We start from the raw sequence: 19,365 nt of genomic DNA, 5'->3' as shown, positions 1-19,365 counted from the left end.
ACACAAAAAACCCCATCAACAGTGGGACTTTGCTAGCAATTATTACTTTAGAATCTAACACTATTAGTTTTATAGTGCTCCTTTATTTTGACTTGCGCCATACGTATTAAGACTTTCATAGCCTTAATAATGTGACAGGGGCAGCCCTCTTACTGCTGAGGTAGCCACACAGCCTTCACAATGTACATCTAACCCGACCTGCACCATGCCCTGATATTAGCAATTCACAGTGCCCACGTGATACACTCTCTGCCGACCTGCACACTCAGACTATTGAGACGTTAACCGCAATCTCACAAAAAGCTTGCTGGTCGAAGGGGACCTGCATGGAGTGTTGAGTCTGTGCTGCCCTGCCCTTACACGTGTTCTGGACAGCTCTGTTCACCTTTCCTCCCCGCTGAGCATGGCATTCATGTGACCCCCCCTGGCAGCACTTCCCTTTCACTATTGAACTCAAATGTCGAGGGGGCCTGCACAGCCCTACCAAGTACCACGCATCCCATGCCAGTCTAATACAAGGAATGTCTCCGCATCACTGCAAGGACTGGAGATTATCACAAAATGTGTGGCACTTGCCAGGTTTCCTGAAGCTGCATGTAAGAGTAACTGGCTTTCAAGGTTTATAGGTCTGGCTTGACAGAGCAGCTGTCGCTAGACCTTATGTGATCAACCTAAAAAAAAGAGCTTTCAGGAGTACTATAGTGAGGGGCTTTCTCTCTCTCCACAAGTTGGTGGGAAGGAGAACACGTTTTGATTGGGCAGAAGTTGTGTGCTTCAACCAAAACAAGCATTGAAAATGCAATATGTCTTGCCTTTTATTAACCCCTTCACTGCGGGGCCGATTCCCCCGCTGTGCTAGGGGGAGGGGGGCGCGCACAGTGCCCCCATGGTCATGACGAGCTGAGCTCGTCATGAGCCACGGTTCTCATGTGCTCATGACGAGCTGAGCTCATCATGACCACGCCCGTTCCTTAGAACGCCCAGCACAGCAGGGGAATTAACCCCGCGTGTGAGCGTTCTAACGGTCATGACGAGCTCAGCTCGTCATGAGCACACGAGAACCGTGGCTCATAACGAGCTGAGCTCGTCGTGAGCGTGGGAGGGGTTAAGTTAAAGCTATTTGCTTTTCTAATGGTATTGTATAGCAAAGCAAATGGCTTTAACTTAATTAAAGGCGAGACCTATTGCATTTTTATTGCTTGTTCTACTTATGTAAGTGAGAAAAACAGACCGACTCGGCTACGGAGCAGCGGTGGGAAGCGACTGTTTGCGATCGGCTGCGCCTCTGTTTCTCGGACTTAAAACGAAATAAAAGATACCTTGTGCCTGGTAATTTCCCTTGTGTGGTCAGCAGCGCCCTCGGGTCAATACACCTCGAAAAATATCGACTGTGTCGAGCATGTGGGTTGAGAATATTTCCTTTTGACCTAAAACCACGCCACAGATGCAGTGGCATAGCGTGCAAAAAACGCTCAAATGCGTCCAGCCGCGCAGGCTCGTTTACTGCAGGCGGTAATCTCGGAAATTAGCCTTAATGTCTGCGTGTCATTACCGCTGGGCCGTGAACTCAGGCGGCGTCATTTGCGAAATGCAGATTAACACTGCTTTTCTGGATGTTTGAGGAGACGGGGTGCCTGCGAGACACGTTCTTGCTACTTTCAAAACGCCATCCTTGCCTTAAAGTGCTGGGAAGCCTATGTGCTCTGCAGGGAGGCACTTTTGGTTTGTGTTGAGAGAAGAGGGACGGAAAAGTAAAGGGGGTAGAGAAAGAAGCAGGAGTGGGTGAGACAGAGCGAGACACATAGGCATGCGGTGACTGTAAGAGAGGGCGAGGAATGGGAGAGGGTGACGGAGAGAAGAGAACGGGGTGGGGTGGAGAGACAGAAAGAGGGCGGTTGGAAGATGTAGGGACGAGGAGGACGCAGAGGGGAGACAGCGAGAGGTAACTTTGAGGTGGGTAGAGAGGCGGTAATCTTGGAAATTAGCTGTAATGTCTGCGTGTCGTTACCACTGGGCAGTGAACTCTGGCGGCGTTGTTTGCGAAATGCAGATTAACACTGCTTTTCTGGGTGGTGAGGGGACGGGGTGCCTGCGAGACACGTTTTTGCTACTTTCAAAACGCCATCCTTGCCTTAAAGTGCTGGGATGCCCATGTGCTCTGCTGGGAGGTACTTTCGGTTTGTGTTTAGAGAAGAGGGACGGAAAAGGAAAGGGGGCAGAGAAAGAAGCGGGAGTGGGTGAGGCAGAGCGAGACACACAGGCATACAGTGACTTTGTAAGAGAGGGCGAGAGAGGGGAGAGGGTGACGGAGAGAAGAGAACGGGGTGGGGTGGAGAGACAGAAAGATGTAGGGACGAGGAGGACGCAGAGGGGAAGACAGTGAGAGGTACGGTGAGATGGGTAGAGATATTTACAAACACAGAAGCAGAGGAAATAGTGAAAGACAGGAGGGGCAGTTTGTAAGAGGGAAAAAGGGGTGGGGCGAGAAACATGGAAATGGATGAAAGAGACAGAGCGAAAGGTGGCGCGTCAGTGGAAAGAGAGAGAAAAACCAAGCTCTCAGCTTTGGCAAAGGCAGCTGCTTGTTTATAATTGCATCGCGCTTTCACTTAAAGTGAAAGTGCGATGCAAAAATAAACACATGGCTGCGTTTGGCAAAGCCGAATGATAACAAAAAAAGTGTGTAGCGGCTAATTAGGAGCCACTGTGTCCCGCTGCCAGTAAAGATGCAATCCCGGTGGGCGAAGCCAAAAGGAGACAGGGTGGTAACCAGGAGGGACTAAAAACCCTCCTGGACAATCATAACACCCGGTTTTGCATAATTGGTGACGCAAAATAACACGCACTAATGCAAAACACGGGCGGAGTAGAAAGCGAGCTTCTGGAATCGTATCGATTCCAAGAAGCCCTCGTATGACGAAAGCAGTGCATGTGCTGCTTTCGTCAGGCTGAGACATAAAAAGTGCTTTCCCTCTACGCAACTGTGATTATTTTGTATGTTTATCCAGCTGCCTGTTCCAGCAGCAGAATGGATTTCTTGACCTTTGGGGCAAACACATGGTACTGTAATGCTTTGAAAGTGTCTTAGATAAGGATATATTTTTACAATGTGTTTTTCTCAGGCAGCAGCACAGATGGAAGGAGGGCAGTCATAATGAGCATATTACTGTTTTCCAGTCCCAGTATTCTCACATTTCATCAGAGTGCAGTTGTGTGTATAAGTGCAGTATTGGATGCCCAGGGCTATACTAATGTACGAGATTTTTAGATCTGGCTTGGCTGCACAGCTGTCATAGACCTTATGTAATCAACAAAAATGAGCTGTCAGAGTACTAATGATGAAAGAGGGGTTTAGGCTCCACTCGTTGTTTCCCTGAATACAGGATTCACTTGGGTGGCATTTGTGGGCTTCTACTAAAAAGAGTGCCTGTATTGCACTTTTTGGCTTTTGTCAAAATGTATTCTCAATATAGCAAGACTGAGTTGTTTATGGTGGGAAGCCAATTATCACCGCTATAGACCTGATTGGTTTAATAGGAAATGTTGTGATAGAGACAGTAGGCTTGACATATTTATAATGAAAAGCAACAGGGATTTAAGAATGGATTGTTATTACTCCATACTAAAGCCTAATGGTAGGTATTTTGTTACATGTAATCTCACAGATTACCGTAGTAGGCAAGGGTTTCGGTGTAGGTCACCTACTCTGACAAACCCTGAGTGTAGAAGTTTTTTACTGTGAGGATTCTCCATAGGCCCTGTTAAGAGGGGCTGTATATTGTTTTGCCAACTGAAATTCTTTACATATTTGTAATTTTATAACGGTGCACATGATGGTTGGAAGTTTATGTGCACTTCAATAGTTAGTTCTCTGTTGGATATAGTACCAAACCAATGGTAAAGGATTAACAGGCCTCTTCAGTTCACTGGGAAAATGTATGTCAGATTATTTACGCATGGTTTCTATATAATGAAAAGTTTTCATAAAGTAAATAGGCCTGATTTACTGATTGTGAAAAGCATATATTAAAGGCAATAATCTAGGATTGAGTGTTATTACACTCTGATAAAGCCCGTAGGCATGTGTTTAGGTACAGAGAATCTCAGAGATCACAGTGTAGGCAAGAGCTTTGTGTTGGCGATCTACCCAAACAGACCAAGGGGTTACACAGTTTCCAATATGGCAAATCTCAATAGGCTCTGTTAGCAGGGATTTTATATTATTTTGACAATTGTAGGGATGATAAAAATGAAAACTTTCTAAATATTTATGATCCATGACTAGGGGTGTGTACTGTGATTTTATAAACCGTCCACTAAACCACGCAGTTCCCATTTCCTGGCAGGATAACCAGCTAATGTTCATATATTTTGTTTCTGTGGTATAAAAAAATACCACCTGCCTTATCTGGACACTCAAGTTTGCCCATTTGCTGGCAGAAAGCACAAACCTGTCATGCCAGAGCGAGTCAGAGACAACCCTGGATAAAATGTATCCAACAAGGTGCACTCTGGTTTTCTGCCCCTTTAGTTCAAATTAGCAGGGGACATCACTCATATTCAAAGTACGTAGCTAGGCGCCTATTGCTATTCCTATTAATAAGCACATTTACAGAGGTGTAGAGCTCTACATCCATGCTAAGGACGGTGCCATACAATACCATTATATTACACAGACAAAACAATTTCAGAAATGTAACTACGCACAATAAAGTGTCACACATAATTTACGCACATAAAGACACTGAAAACACGGAAATGTCACACAGAAGCAAACTTAAACTGGACAGCTCTGCATGGAAGTGCACCCCTTTCTACATGTGCTCTTTTACAGAAATTACTTACCGGTTCCCCTGCAAAAAGTCACGTGCAGTTTCAAATAAGTGGGGACCTTTGCCTTAATGGGGACGCGCCTGAAGATTTCCTCCAGGCAGGCGGTGTGTCACACATGTACCCGGACAGGTGAATTGTGGAGTATGTGCTGCACAGTATGGTGTTGCTTTTCATGTGAGGCTGCCAATGTCAGTCTAGCATATTGGAACCTGAACGTCGTCCTGTTACTCCCCGCCACATCCCTATAAGAAGTATCATTTCTGTTGTGCGGTTGTAGCACACTTTGATGCAACCACAGTTGCCCTGCCAGGGTGACATTTATCATTCCCTTTTTCCTGTTCATAATCTGCATTTCTTTGACGACAGTTTCTTGTTTGGAGCGCTTCCACTAAAACTTGTTACGACCTAAACGAGTGTCAAGAGGAGATCATCCTCGAACCACAAAGGGCCCTGGAAATGCACAGGTTGCGACCACCTGCCTAGGTGGCCAGACCACTATGGAACCTGCACATCTGAGTTGGGGGTGTCACCCGTAAAGGATTTGCCCTGGGTTTCTTTTCTCTGGCACATACTTGCAGGGCAGGCAATTAACAGCAGTTAATGCTTTTGAACAGACTTAACCGGTGCTCCTGCCCTGGCTAGAGGACAAAAATGTGTAATTAATGTTAATTCCTCGTCATCATGAGTGTTGTTAACATAATTTTGTTTGGAATAAAACTTCCCAAAAAGTGTAAACTTGAATGCTCTGTGCAAAATCTCCCTCTTTCTAGTGGCAAAATGTTGATGTGTGTTTGTTATTTGGTGAAAGGGAGGCCAGGTGGCATAGTGAGCAAAGCTGCCCTCTGTAACCAGAGGGGTGAGGGGGGCAGGTTTAAGTCCCTGTGTCGGCTAAAAGTCCTCTGATCCTGTCCAAATCATTTAATTTCCCTGACCCAAGAAAACAAATCTGCCCTTGTGTAATTAATCTGGTTGTCATGTAAAGTGCTGCCATGTCTTTGGGTTGAGTTTGCACTTTATAAAACTACAAACAGAATAAAAGAAAGCATTTCTGTCATAAGTACTTATGTTTTGCATTACGAGGGCTACCACGCATATCACTGCCTAATACTTAAACCTTCATTTAGAGTGTTTTTAAAACGCCACATATGTGTTTTTTTTCTAATTGCAGCATATTAGCGTGCTCCAATTAGAGTAAATGTGCTGTTAATAATTTACTGAATTGTGACAAAACTACATTATATTATGGGAAAAATATGAAGCTTGTCATGTATGTGCAAGAGGTTTCTATAACTTCTTTGTGCCTAAATCTATAAATCTATTGGTAAGGCATCCCTCCTACTTAGGCCTACATTGAATAATACCCCATATTATGAGGTTTCACTCATATATTTTGAGATTATATTCATATATTTATATATATATATCTCCCAACTACAGTAACGTAACTGCTTTCTTGTGGTATTACTCTCGATTTAGTGCTACTTTCTGATGAGAGCCTTAGTCTAATAATGCCACAAATAGAAACTTAATGCATGTGGAGCAATACACATGTGTGTGTGGTATACACATGTGAAACATTTCTAACTAAGCCATTATTCAGCTTTGACATTATTACCAAAACAAGCAGTGTCAAAGGCAATAGATTTGGCTTTTTTGGGGATGCAATCTCTCAGGTACACCACTCATCCTCCTCTCATAAAGACACACCACTCACCCAACATGTTTTCACTCTACGTTAACAGACACACTGACTACCCAGAACTCACAAGGGTGCACCATCCCGCTGGACTGAGCTAGCACACAGGGCACCCTGAACTCACAAACACTCCTCTCACCCTGTACAGGCCTCACTCGGACACAGTGCACACGGGTCTCTTTGCACATGTACAGGAAAGGAATGCAACCCAGGCCCTTTGCGCACGATGCACTCACACATGCACGCCCCCATCCTGCACTTATTCAGGTCCTCAGCTAACCCTGCACTTGGTACTCAGGCACATTGCGCATCCTCCATTCATGCAGGCACACCACTTATATTGCATTTCCCCCCTGAGCTATGCTGGCAGTAGCTTCTTGAAACCCTACCCCCTCAGCCTCTCTTTGACACCCCTTCATGTGTACATGTATTTTTCAGTTCCAAGGGAGCAGCTGGTTTGGAGAGGCACTTGACAGCCGACTCACCCCTGTGTCTTACCAACAGTTGCATTTGAGGAGCCTTATCCTGGTAAGTGAGGACAGCTACACATTGACAGGGTCTGAAAGGAAGTCGTTTCAAAAAGGAGGCTCAGTGAGATTTGCCAAAGATCACACAATTTAATCAAGCAGGAAGCCAGGATTGATCAACAATTGTTTTTTTCCATGCTGTGAAATTCAGCAAATATATGGGTATCTCTGACGTCAAAGGTTAGTGCTTTAGATTAGAGCGGGGTTGACAGGCAGAGTAGTTGCGATTAGGAGAAATACACCAAGGCTTTTTCGTGCAGATTCTCATTTTATTAGGACATAACTATTAACTGACAGTAAAATAAGGTGCCGCTAAAAGTGCCACAAAAAACGAAATAGTGTGCCAGAAATTTTTCATTTTTGTGCCGTAAAATTTCCCAGTCCATTCCACAATATCCTGTGGGTGTGAATATATGAGTAAAGCCTTCTGCTGACACTGGGGCTGTGTCTCGGGCAGGGCCCGGGCCTTGCATGTCAAAACAGGAACTCAGAGCCTTACTTAAACCAACTGGGTGATTAAGAGGCGCTCAAGCGTGAATAGCAGCGCCCCCGGGCGAGGCTGACACAAGAGCCCTCTGCAGGGAAAGCCTGAGAAAGTTTTCTTAACGCAGACCCTAAGACATTCCTTCTCCGGCATCGGAAGCCGCGAGGAGAAACAAGCATTTGCAATGCAATAGGTCTCGCATTAGGAAACTTTGAGCTATTGGTATTGTAAATGACAATTTTTTTATTTATGTGTTGGTTTTGAAAATAGCGAAATTAATAGCTTTGACATTACAATGCCAATAGTTTTAACTTTCGCAAATGTGACACCTATAGCATTTGTAACGCAATATGTGTTGTATTTACGTGACTTAGATGTATTGATATTACAAATAACAATGGCTTTTTTTTTTTTTATATAATTAATACTTAAATACAAGGTATCATAATTTATAATGGCAATAGCTTAAACTTTTGTAAATAACTTTTGTGAAGATTATGTTCAGTGTATTTTATTGTGACGAAAATACAAGAACAGAAGTGAAATATTAACATCTTTTTGTGACGTTTGTAATAACGCTTGAAACATTGAGAGAACATATTTGAACCAGTTGTTGTTGAATGGTTGTACAGATTGATGCTGTGGTAGCGCTGAGTGATGCTGTGGCATTCAGTGATGCTGTGGTAGCGCATAGTGATGTTGTAGGGCCCCTGAGTGATGCTGTGGTGGTGCTGAGTGATGCTGTGGTGATGCGATAGATAGAGTGAGGGCGATAGATAGATAGAGGGAGGGCGATAGATAGATAGAGGGAGGGCGATAGATAGAGGGAAGGCGATAGATAGAGTGAGGGCGAAAGATAGATAGACAGATAGAGTGAGGGCGATAGATAGAGTGAGGGCGATGTATAGATAGAGTGAGGGCGATAGATAGAGTGAGGGCGATAGATAGATAGAGTGAGTGCGATAGATAGATCGATAGAGTGAGGGCGATAGATAGATAGATAGAGTTAGGGCGATATATATAGATAGAGTGAGGGCGATAGATAGAGTGAGGGCGATAGAGTGAAGGCAATAGATCAATAGATAGATATATAGATAGATAGAGTGAGGGCGATAGATAGATAGATAGACAGAGTTAGGGCGATAGATAGAGTGAGAGCGATAGTTAGATAGAGTGAGGGCAATAGATAAATAGAGTGAGGGCGATGGATAGAGTGAGTGCAATAGATAGATAGAGTGAGTGCGATAGATAGAGTGAGGGCAGTAGATAGATAGACAGATAGATAGAGTTAGGGTGATAGATAGATAGAGTGAGGGCGATAGATAGAGTGAGGGCAATAGATAGATAGAGTGAGTGCGATAGATAGATAGATGGAGGGCAATAGATAGATAGAGTGAGGGCGATAGATAGATAGATAGATAGATAGATAGATAGATAGATAGATAGATAGATAGATAGATAGATAGATAGATAGATAGATAGATAGAGTGAGGGCGTCGACTGACAACTGGTGGTGTGTGTCTGGTGAAAGCATGTATTGACTTTTGGTGGTGTGTTTGTGGCTGGTGAAAGCGTGCACTGACGTCTGGTGGTGTGTGTGTGAATGGTGAAATTGTGCACTGACGGCTGGTGGTGTGTGTATGCCTGGTGAAAGCGTGCAGTGACGGCTGGTGATGTTTGCCTGGGGAAAGCATGCATTGATGTTTGGTGGTGTGTTTGTGGCTGGTGAAAGCGTGCACTCATGTCTGGTGGTGTGTGTGTGAATGGATGGCTGTTGGTGTATGTATGCCTGGTGTGTGCGTGCAGTGACAGCTTGTGGTGTGTGCGTGCCTGGTGAAAGTGTGCACTGATGGCTGATGGTGTCTGTGTACCTGGTGAAAGTGTGTACTATGTCTGTTGGTGTGTGCTTGGTGGAAGCGTGCACTGACGGCTGGTGGTGTCTGTGTCCAGTGAAAGCGTGCACTGATGGCTGGTGGTGATTGTGTGTGGTGAAAGCGTGTACTGATGAGTGATGGTGTCTGTGCGTTGTGAAAGTGTGCACAGATGGTTTGGTTTTCAGTATAGTTGTGTGTGTGTTTGTTTGTTGTGTGTGTGTTTGTATGTGTGGTTGTGTGTGTGGTTGTATGTGGTTGTGGGTGTGTGTGTGGTTGTATGTGTGGTTGTGTGTGTGGTTGTGTGTGTGGTTGCACTGTAAGGCATTTGCGAGCGTGGCAGTGCTAGAGTTCACACCTTCCAGTGAGAGGCTTTGGGGGTAGAGGTGTACCAGAAAAAAACTCATTAACGCCAGATTGCAGCATAATGTTTACTAAAATAGGTCATCCTAACAAAAGTGTGTACAAGACAATACATAAAAAAATAGTTGTCTAATCATTAGGCGAGTCGGATGGTGGTGTGTCTGCCTGCTAGAAGCGTGCACTGATGGTTGGTGGTGTGTATGCCTGGTGGAAGCGTGCACTGACGTCTGGTGGTGTGTGTGTGAATGGTGAAATTGTGCACTGGCGGCTGGTGGTGTGTGTATGCCTGGTGAAAGCGTGCAGTGACGTCTGTTGGTGTGTGCGTGCCTGGTGAAAGTGTGCACTGATGACTGATGGTGTGTGTGTGCTATGTCTGTTGGTGTGTGCCAGAAAAAAACTCATAAACGCCAGATTGCAGCATAATGTTTACTAAAATAGATCAGCCTAACAAAAGTGTGTACAAGACAATACATGAAAAAAAATAGTTGTCTAACCATTAGGCGGGTCGGATGGTGGTGTGTCTGCCTGCTAGAAGCATGCATTGATGGCTGGTGATGTGTATGCCTGGTGGAAGCGTGCACTGACAAACGGTGGTGTGTGTGCCTGGTGGAAGCATGCAATTATAGCTGGTGTTGTGTATGCCTGGTGAAAGTGTGCACTGACAGCTGGAGGAGTGTGCCTGTTAAAACGTGTACTGGCAGCTGGCGGTGTGTGTCTCACTGGTAAAAGCGTGCACTGACGTCTGGTGGTGTGTTTCTGATAGAAGTGTGCACAGACAGCTAGTATTGTGTGTGCATGATGGAAGCATGCACTGACTGGTGATGATGGCTGGTGGTGTGTGTGTCTAGAGGAAGAGTGCACTAATGGCTAGTGGTGTGTGTGCCTGGTGGAAACATGCACTGATGGCTGGTGATGTGTGTGTGCCTGTTGGAATCGTGCACTGATAGCTGGTGGTGTGTATGCCTGGTGGAAGCGTGCACTGACGGTTGGTGGTGTGTGCCTGGTGAAAGTGTGCACCAATGGCTGGTGGTGTGTGTGTATGTTGAAAGCGTGCACTGATGGCTGTTGGTGTGTATGCCTGGGGTGGAAGCGTGCACTGACAGTGCACACTTTCACCAGGCACACACCACCAACCAACGGCGGGTGGTGTGTGCCTGGTGAAAGTGTGCACTGACGGCTGGTGGTGTGTATGCCTGGTGAAAGTGTACACTAACGGCTGGTGATATGTGTACCTGGAGGAAGTTTGCACTGACGGCTGGTGGTGTGTGTTTGGTGAAAGTGTGCACTGACGGCTGATGGTGTGTATGCCTGATGAAAGTGTGCACTGATAGCTGGTTGTGTGTGTGCCTGGTGGAAGTGAGCACTGACGGCTGGTGGTGTATGCCTGGTGAAAGTGTGCACTGACGGCTGGTAAAGTGTGTGCCAAAAAGAAAGTTTGTAAGTGTGCAACGAAAAAAACAAGGTGTTTAATGAAAGGGAAACTCTGGACGAGAATGCTGCATTCCATCGAGGATCTATTAAAGAAGGCAGGACTGGGGTGAAGGAACCATGCCCCGAAAATACACTTAACAAAAAAAATTCTGCTTCACGTTGTGCAAAAAGACCAAAACGTTACATTTTTCGTAAAGATTTAAAAAAAAAAAATTGACATTGTAACTGGAAGGAGTGTTCAACCTGGGTTAGAAAAGGTAATTTTAAAAACCACCGAGTTAACCAACTCCTTAAAAGCAAACCAGTTTCTGCGAAGGGTAACTTTGTTTCATCTTTAGTTGCTTGGACTGAGCACAAAGATAACTCTTTAGGCGTCATAAAGCAACCAAGCCAAACATTACTGTTAAATAAACAATTTCCACATCACGTTTAAACATACAAGAAAAACACAAAAGAAAGAAAATTAAACCAAACAAAAAAAGACAAAGTGTTCCATTAAACAATTTAGAAGGCAAGTGCAAAGCTATTGTTTAACAAGCATTTGCAATGCAATAGTCTCGCATTTACGCAAGTTTAAGCTATTGGCATTGTAAATGCCAATGCCTTTTTATTTTTGTTTTCGTTTTTAAAACATAAATAAAAGGCATTGTCATGTACAATGCCAATAGCTTGAACTCGTGTAAATGCGAGCTCTATTGCATTGCAAATGCTTGTTTTTTTAAGGTAGGTGGGCACAAATAAAGGACGCTGTTTACACTGTAGCTAATAGGCCCAGATCTTTCATGAACTTTTATTTATCTATAAATAGTTCGACGATGTTACATTAGAATGTTTGTAATGCACCGGATTGGGGGGGACGAAACCAAACCACCATTACGTCGTAGGTACGCATTGTATTTGCATTTTACTGTTCACTATCTGTATGCGTAGTACTTCAGTTGTCCTATGGCATCTATGTGTTGCTTATTTAAGCCTGTTCCGTTTTTGCGTTCCGGTAGTCCGTTTTTGCGTTCTGTTTGTTGTATGTGTGAAATTCCTGTTAGAATGCAGTGCATTAAAGTGACACATATATTTTGGATGGGGTGGTGGGGGAGTGGGGGGGTGGGGGGGTGCGGGGTACCTTTACTACTGCAGTCCTAGTGCAAGCACTGTGCAAGTACCAGAATGGAAAGAGTAAAACTACGCTTGGTTCACTTACATGGACAACCTGTGCTCCCAATTTGTATGGTGTAAATCCATTACCAAATATTATTAAGGCATAACGATTGCAGTTGTCGACTTTGTTATAGCCAAGTGCAATCGAATATTTTACTGCAATGGATTCGGTGTAAGTGAACCGAGACGGTAAGTCACAGAATGCATCAGCAAGTTAAAGTCCAAACCTGTCCCCATGATATACCCCTGGCGACGTGGAATCACATACCAACAGTAATTTAAAGGTGACCAGATGACTCAAATTTCCTATGCAATAGACACGCACAAACGTACTTTCCTCCCAGGTGGCCCAAACACCTCCTATCTGCGTCTCTTCCCCCTGCTCTAATGACGCAGACAAGGCAAGCAGGTTATCCGCAACTAGTGAACAGCGGCAGCCACAAGCAGGGAGAAGGTATAAAGTCTTCACGGCAGAGTATTACCATATCAAGTGGCAAGGAATTTACCAAAGCGGCTGCTGAAGGAGTGGAGCTGAATAGACACACGCCGGTTTCCAATCCAACCAGCCGGGACGCAGCAGCCGCATCCTTAAACCAAACGAGCCAGCAGCTGCACTGAGCCCCATCTGCTGGGGGGGCGCCAGGAGGGTGCGAATGAAAGCGGCTCTGATTAGACCGAGCCCATGAGGCGAGTACACCAACCTTTCCCCGGCACACACCCCCTCTGCCATCCGCATACTAATGACTTGGTTTGTTAACTCTCGGAAGGCTGAAATACCTCTGTCCTCCACCCACTCGTGGCCAGCGCCGCGCGCGCACCAGTGGGTCAGAGGCAAGCTTTTTGCAAAAAAAGAGTGAAGCAAAAAAAAATGCGAGAGCAGTATGGAGGAGGGCTGCGGGCAGAGGGAAGGGGGCGAGAGCAGGACGGAGGAGAGCTGCGGGCAGAGGGGGCGAGAGCAGGACGGAGGAGGGCTGCGGGCAGAGGGGGCAAGAGCAGGACGGTGGAGGGCTGTGGGCAGAGGGGGCGAGAGCAGGACGGAGGAGGGCTGCGGGCAGAGGGAAGGGGGGGGCGAGCGGAGCCGAGCAGCTCCAGAAAGAGCTGAAGGCAAGAGACAGGCACAGACACAGACGCAACGCCCACGGATCGCATCAAGCCGGGGAAAAGAGTATGGGACCTCGGCAAGAGGGAGGGTGTGGGGGGCGGGACTTAAAAAAAGAGACAGAAACGCCCATGGATCGCATCAAGGCGGGGAAAATAGTAATTGACACACATCTCTTCCAATGGCTAGCCTCCATTTACGAAGCTAGCCAATGGAAGAGAGAGGCGGGATAAAGCCCCACACTGTTGAAGTCATTAAATCTTAGGCTCTGCCCCCCCACTGCTTCGCAGTGGGACGGTAGCCTTGACCTAATAAAAACGTAAACGAACAAGGGAGACTAAGAGGCAAATGGTGAGCATTTTGCGGCAGCTTTGATGTTTTCAGTGGCCGTGCGGCTCAATGAGAACATCAAAGCAGCCTCGAAATTGCTCCCAAAGCTGCAGGCGAACACATGGTGTGTGCGTGCCCGTCGCACATGCACTGCGTCCGATCTGCAGACTTTGGAATCATTTTTGAAAGCCCTACTATACTCTCGCAGAAGCAACGCATGCGCGTTGGCTTCAGCGAGACCTAAAAACTCCTGTCCTAGTGATACTGCAGGATGTGATGGGACCTGCGGGGGCCTGAACTCTGCCCTCTCCCTACTGCTGGCACAGTTCCAGGTTTACCCTGCCTTTCTCAGTCCTGTTTGTTTTATTTTTATTTTAGATTTTTTTGTAAATTGTTGCCGCAGAGTTTTGTGAACTGGGCACACAGAGGGATTGTCGGGCCACAATACAGTAAGTGTATCATGTCTCATGGTCAGTCATCCAGCAGTGCTGGACAGCGCATCCTGCCTGTCCATCGAGATTTACCCAGCGCAGGACAGAGTTTTGAAACGAGCATCCAGAGAGCCTGGGTGAAGATGAAACAGCACTCCGAGACAATGACCTGGCTGGCCATTGGGCAGACATCAACCCATGGTATCAGACACCCAACTGTAGGAGTATCACAATGCCCTTGAATAGATACAGAGTGTAACTCCATTCAAACTGGATTCCATAATTTCACGCTCATTTCATGTATCACAGCTCTACAGACAGCCAGATATTCACACTCTCGACTATTTTTAAGTAAAGATGCATTTGTACACACCGATGACGAGTATTGTGACAATCCTTTCCTTCTGTAATAATTTGTTATACAATGAACAATCTGGTATTAGACCTTTAGATATATATATATATATATATATATATATATATATATATATATATATATATATATATATATATATATATATATATATATATATACATGTCCACACGATCCAACCAATACAGGTCACAAAATGGCAAGCACTCCGATGTTAAGATGTTGTTTTCAAAATGTATTCATTTCCAAACCCCCCTTCACCCCTGACAGACGCGTTTCGCCAGTTAGCTTCGTCAGTGGCAGTTTGTGCAAGAATACCGAAGCCATTTTAAACCAACCGCTTCATTTCATTTCATGAACATAGATGATGGTATTCGACATGGAAACGGCGGCCATCTTGTAGTGTAGTATTTACAACTATTTACATTCGGAAAAAATGGCTGTGAATAAAGTGCTTAAGTGCAAAGTTAAAAAAGGTGACTTTGACAAACTTTGAATTATTTTAGTGCACACTATTCTACTGTATCATAATAACTATTCATATTTACATTTGAGAAACAGGGAATCACTTCCTAATTTTCAAAATTAATTATATAGGGGTGTATCCTCTATTATTGCATTGAATATTTACATTTCCACATCAGTTGTTTCATTTTCTTATTGTCTTTTGAAGCCCTGTATGGGCTGAGATCTCATATGATACAGCTATTTACATACTGGTATGGTTCTCATCTGGGACCACGCTAGCATAGACAAATATGTACAAATATATTTACATGAGATTCATCTTATATCCACTGGTATATAGAGAGGAGATCTTTTCTTATGTACACACAGTAAACATCCAAAGTAAGACCTCAATCTTTTCTACAGGTGAACCCACGTTTCTGCATCATTATTCAGGCCCCACGGTGCCATCGTTTTGAGGTCCAGAATATATCTCGACTCCGTGATGCGCAGTGTCTTTTCCCTGTTGCCACCACGTTCTGATTTCGTGACCTGGTCAATGCAGTAGAACCTGAGCAGATCTCTATTGCTTTTGTGGAATTCGGCAAAATGCCGGGCTACCGGATAGGTCTTATCATTTTTTGCGATAGCCCTCATATGCTCCAGAATTCTAAGTTTTGTAGGTTTGATGGTGCTACCTATATAACGTTTATTGCAAGGGCAAATAAATAAATAAATAAATAAATAAAAAATATATATACTAACACCCCGTCCCGACGTTGTCCGGGTATGAATTGCTGCCGGCCAGTAGTATATTGTTTTGTAGGATTTCGTTTTGATAGCATTTCTTATCTGTGACAGGCCTGTGAAACGCTCCGATTCACAGTGCACTGCTGATGCACTTAAGAGTGCGCGTTCAGTAGTGTGTGAACTCGAGTTTCCCTACTTTATTTTTCCTTGCAATATTATATAGCGCAAACTTGACAACATGGCATTAGCACAATTTACATTACAGAAGTACACATTTATTTGTGGGAGGCACGGGGAGACAAAGCGATTTGCCTGGAATCACAGGATGTTGAGCTGATGCCGAGATTCGAACGTAGCTCCCCAGCTTTAAAGTTCGCAATTCTAGAACTTCTGGCAGGAGGTGTCTCTAAAAGTGTATGTCGGTGCTGGCCATCAATGAGAGAGACATGTGCATTTTTCAAATGGGTGGTGAAAAAATATGAGTATGTTGCTGGAGATGTGGGCCGCTGTGCCACCAATGTACTTACCGGGGGAGGGTAAACACCCATTATTCCGCAACTTTCTTTCCGCATACCATCACTCCGCATACTTTCATTACGAAAGTACCATGACTCCGCAGTGCCATTATAACGCATGGCATTACATTTTATATGCTTATACCACGCATATATTTACAACGAAATTCGTTGGAAAAGCATGAATGGCAAAAGCATGTTTTTTAAAAATGTTTGGATAAGGTAAGTATGGGTTTAGGGGTATATATTTTGGGGTACCGAGGTAAATGTTTTGGGGTGTTTGGGTATTTTAATGGTTCAGATATAGTTTTGGGTTATGGGGTACAGGGGTAGGTTTAGGGTTAGGTATGGGTTTAGGGGTACAGTGGTATTTTTAGGGTTCAGGGCTAGGTTTGGGTTTGGGGTATTTTTAGGGTTCAGGGGGAGGTTTGGGTTTTGGAGTACAGGGGTATTTTTAGGGTTCAGGGCTAGGTTTGGGTTTTGAGGTACAGGGGTATTTTAGGGTTCAGGGGTAAGTTTGGGTTTTGGGGTACAGGGTCATTTTTAGGGTTCAGGGCTAGGTTTGGGTTTTGGGGTACAGGGGTATTTTTAGTGTTCAGGGGTAGGTTTGGGTTTTGAAGTACAGGGGTATTTTAAGGGTTCAAGGCTAGGTTTGGGTTTTGGGGTACAGGGGTGTTTTAGGGTTCAGGGGTAGGTCTGGGTTTTGGGGTACAGGGGTATTTTTAGGGTTCAGGGGTAGGTTTGGGTTTTGAGGTACAGGGGTATTTATAGGGTTCAGGGCTAGGTTTGGGTTTTGGGGTACAGGGGTATTTTTAGGGTTTAGGGATAGGTTTGGGTTTTGGGATACAGGGTATATTTATAGGGTTAAGATGGGTTAGTGTTTAAGGGTATTGGGGTATTTTAAGGAGTACAGGTGGGTTATGATTATGGGGTGCAGGGGTATTTAAAGGGAGCAGGGTGGGATTAGCACACAATATGAGACATGGCATGAAGGGCGGAACGTACCACACGCCCCCAGCGTTTGTCACACCCCCAATACACGCCCATAGCACAACGCAGACACGCCCACAAGGGACTACTTTGCTGGCACGGTTCTTTTACCTTTTAAAAGTATATGGTGGGTGTCTGCATAGCCTATGTCCTTCTGCTGCAACTGCCCTTTCCAACGCTGTATTGGGTGTTGTGTTTGGTGCTGTGGTTCCTGAGATTACCCGCCTCAAAGGTTTGGGCTCTCTCTTTATTATATTAGTATGGATATATACACACACACCCTTCTTGCAGACAACCCTCTTCATTGGACACAAACAAGGATGACGGAAAACAAGCTCTGGCAAAGTCAACAGGCTGGGCATTGGCAGCCAACCTTTTGGCTTTGCCAATGCTTGTTTACTGGCTGTTATGATGTGAAAAGGGCTCAGATATTGACAGGGGCTTACTTAGCACTAAATAAAAACACAAACACAAACGCTGCTGTCTACACCTTTAAAAAGACATTTACTATTTCTGCACACAGACGCAACATGGTGTTACAGGGTCTTTGTGCAAAAATGTGCTAGAGCCCGCCTTAATTATTCACAAATTATAGTACTCAGATATCGTCTGAGTGCCTGGTTAGGAGCTGGGATCAGTGGGTTCTGATCGGAGCTATGCCAGAGGGTAGTTACCCTTGCCTCTCTCTCTCCAAGCCATGCATTGAGCTGCTGGCCCTGCCTCAGCTGGCTGCAACAATAACACGAACACGTCCACTAAGAGCATTGCAGTTTTAAAAGACAGCAGCTGCAGTTTTACATGCGCACCAGTGACATTTGGGGTGCTGACACTAAGATGTTTTAATAAGAAGTGTTGGACAACAGCATAGCATAGAAGGTTTTAACTAATACCTTGAGGCACTGTTGTGAACCTTCTTCAGATTGTCTTTTGCATGGGAGCGCTGTCTGCGCCTTTCTTTACCCCTAGTCACTGTCTGTGCAGTGCATCTGCCACACCTCTTCGCACCATCTGCCCCCTTCTTCACCCACTCACCATCTACACAGGATCTCTGCCCTACCCATGCCTCTACAGTGCTTCTGCGTCCCTCATTTATTCTCACTGTCTGCTCCCAGAGCACCACCACTCATTAGCTGCAGTGCATCCCCACACTCACCCTCTGCAGTGCCTCTCCCCACTCACCCTCTGCAGTGCCTCTCCCCACTCACCCTCTGCAGTGCCTCTGCCCACTCACCCTCTGCAGTGCCTCTCCCGACTCACCCTCTGCAGTGCCTCTCCCGACTCACCCTCTGCAGTGCCTCTCCCCACTCACCCTCTGCAGTGCATCTCCCCACTCACCCTCTGCAGTGCCTCTGCCCACTCACACTCTGCAGTGCCTCTCCCCACTTACACTCTGCAGTGCCTTTCCCCGCTCGCTGCCTGTACACCTCTTCTGCTTCACTCACTGTCTGCTCCCAAGTGCACCCCCACTCATTAGCTGCAGTGCCTCTCCCCACTCACACTCTGCAGTGCCTCTCCCCACTCACCCTCTGCAGTGCCTCTCCCCACTCACCCACTGCACTGCCTCTCCCCACTCACCCTCTGCAGTGCCTCTCCCCACTCACCCTCTGCACTGCCTCTCCCCACTCACCCTCTGCACTGCCTCTCCCCTCTCACCCTCTGCAGTGCCTCTCCCCACTCACCATCTGCTCTGCCTCTCCCCATTCACCCTCTGCACTGTCTCTCCCCACTCACCATCTGCAGTGCCTTTCCATGTTAGCTGCCTGCACACCGCTTCTGCTTCACCCTCTATCTGCATGGTTCTTCTGCCTCGTTCACCTCTTCTCATTGTCTACGCCCTTGTACTATCCCACACGCCACCTGCACAGCACCTCTCCGAAGTGCCTGTCTGCAAAGTGCATCTGCCTGACATGTCTCAGTGCAGTGCTTTTCCCTCACTCAGCGCCTCTCACGGTCTGTGCAGTACCTCGCCCCACTCACTGCAGCTCACTTTTTCTTGCTTCCCTTCCTACCTTCCTAGTGCTCTAATGACTCTTGTCTGCAGAGTGCTTCGCCTTCACCCAATCTGTACAG

At 45.7% G+C, this 19,365-nt stretch overlaps 1 protein-coding gene across 1 annotated transcript in view; it reads left to right on the top strand.

Annotated features, from left to right (window-relative positions):
• PROX2 (prospero homeobox 2) overlaps positions 1–19,365 on the top strand; it is a 96,718-nt gene that overhangs the window by 22,483 nt on the left and 54,870 nt on the right. The window lies entirely within an intron of this gene.

Source organism: Lissotriton vulgaris, chromosome 9, assembly GCF_964263255.1.
Source record: "Lissotriton vulgaris chromosome 9, aLisVul1.2, whole genome shotgun sequence".
NCBI classification, from domain to species: domain Eukaryota; kingdom Metazoa; phylum Chordata; class Amphibia; order Caudata; family Salamandridae; genus Lissotriton; species Lissotriton vulgaris.
Note: the sequence above shows the minus strand (reverse complement) of the source record. Positions and strands in the feature narration are given on the sequence as shown.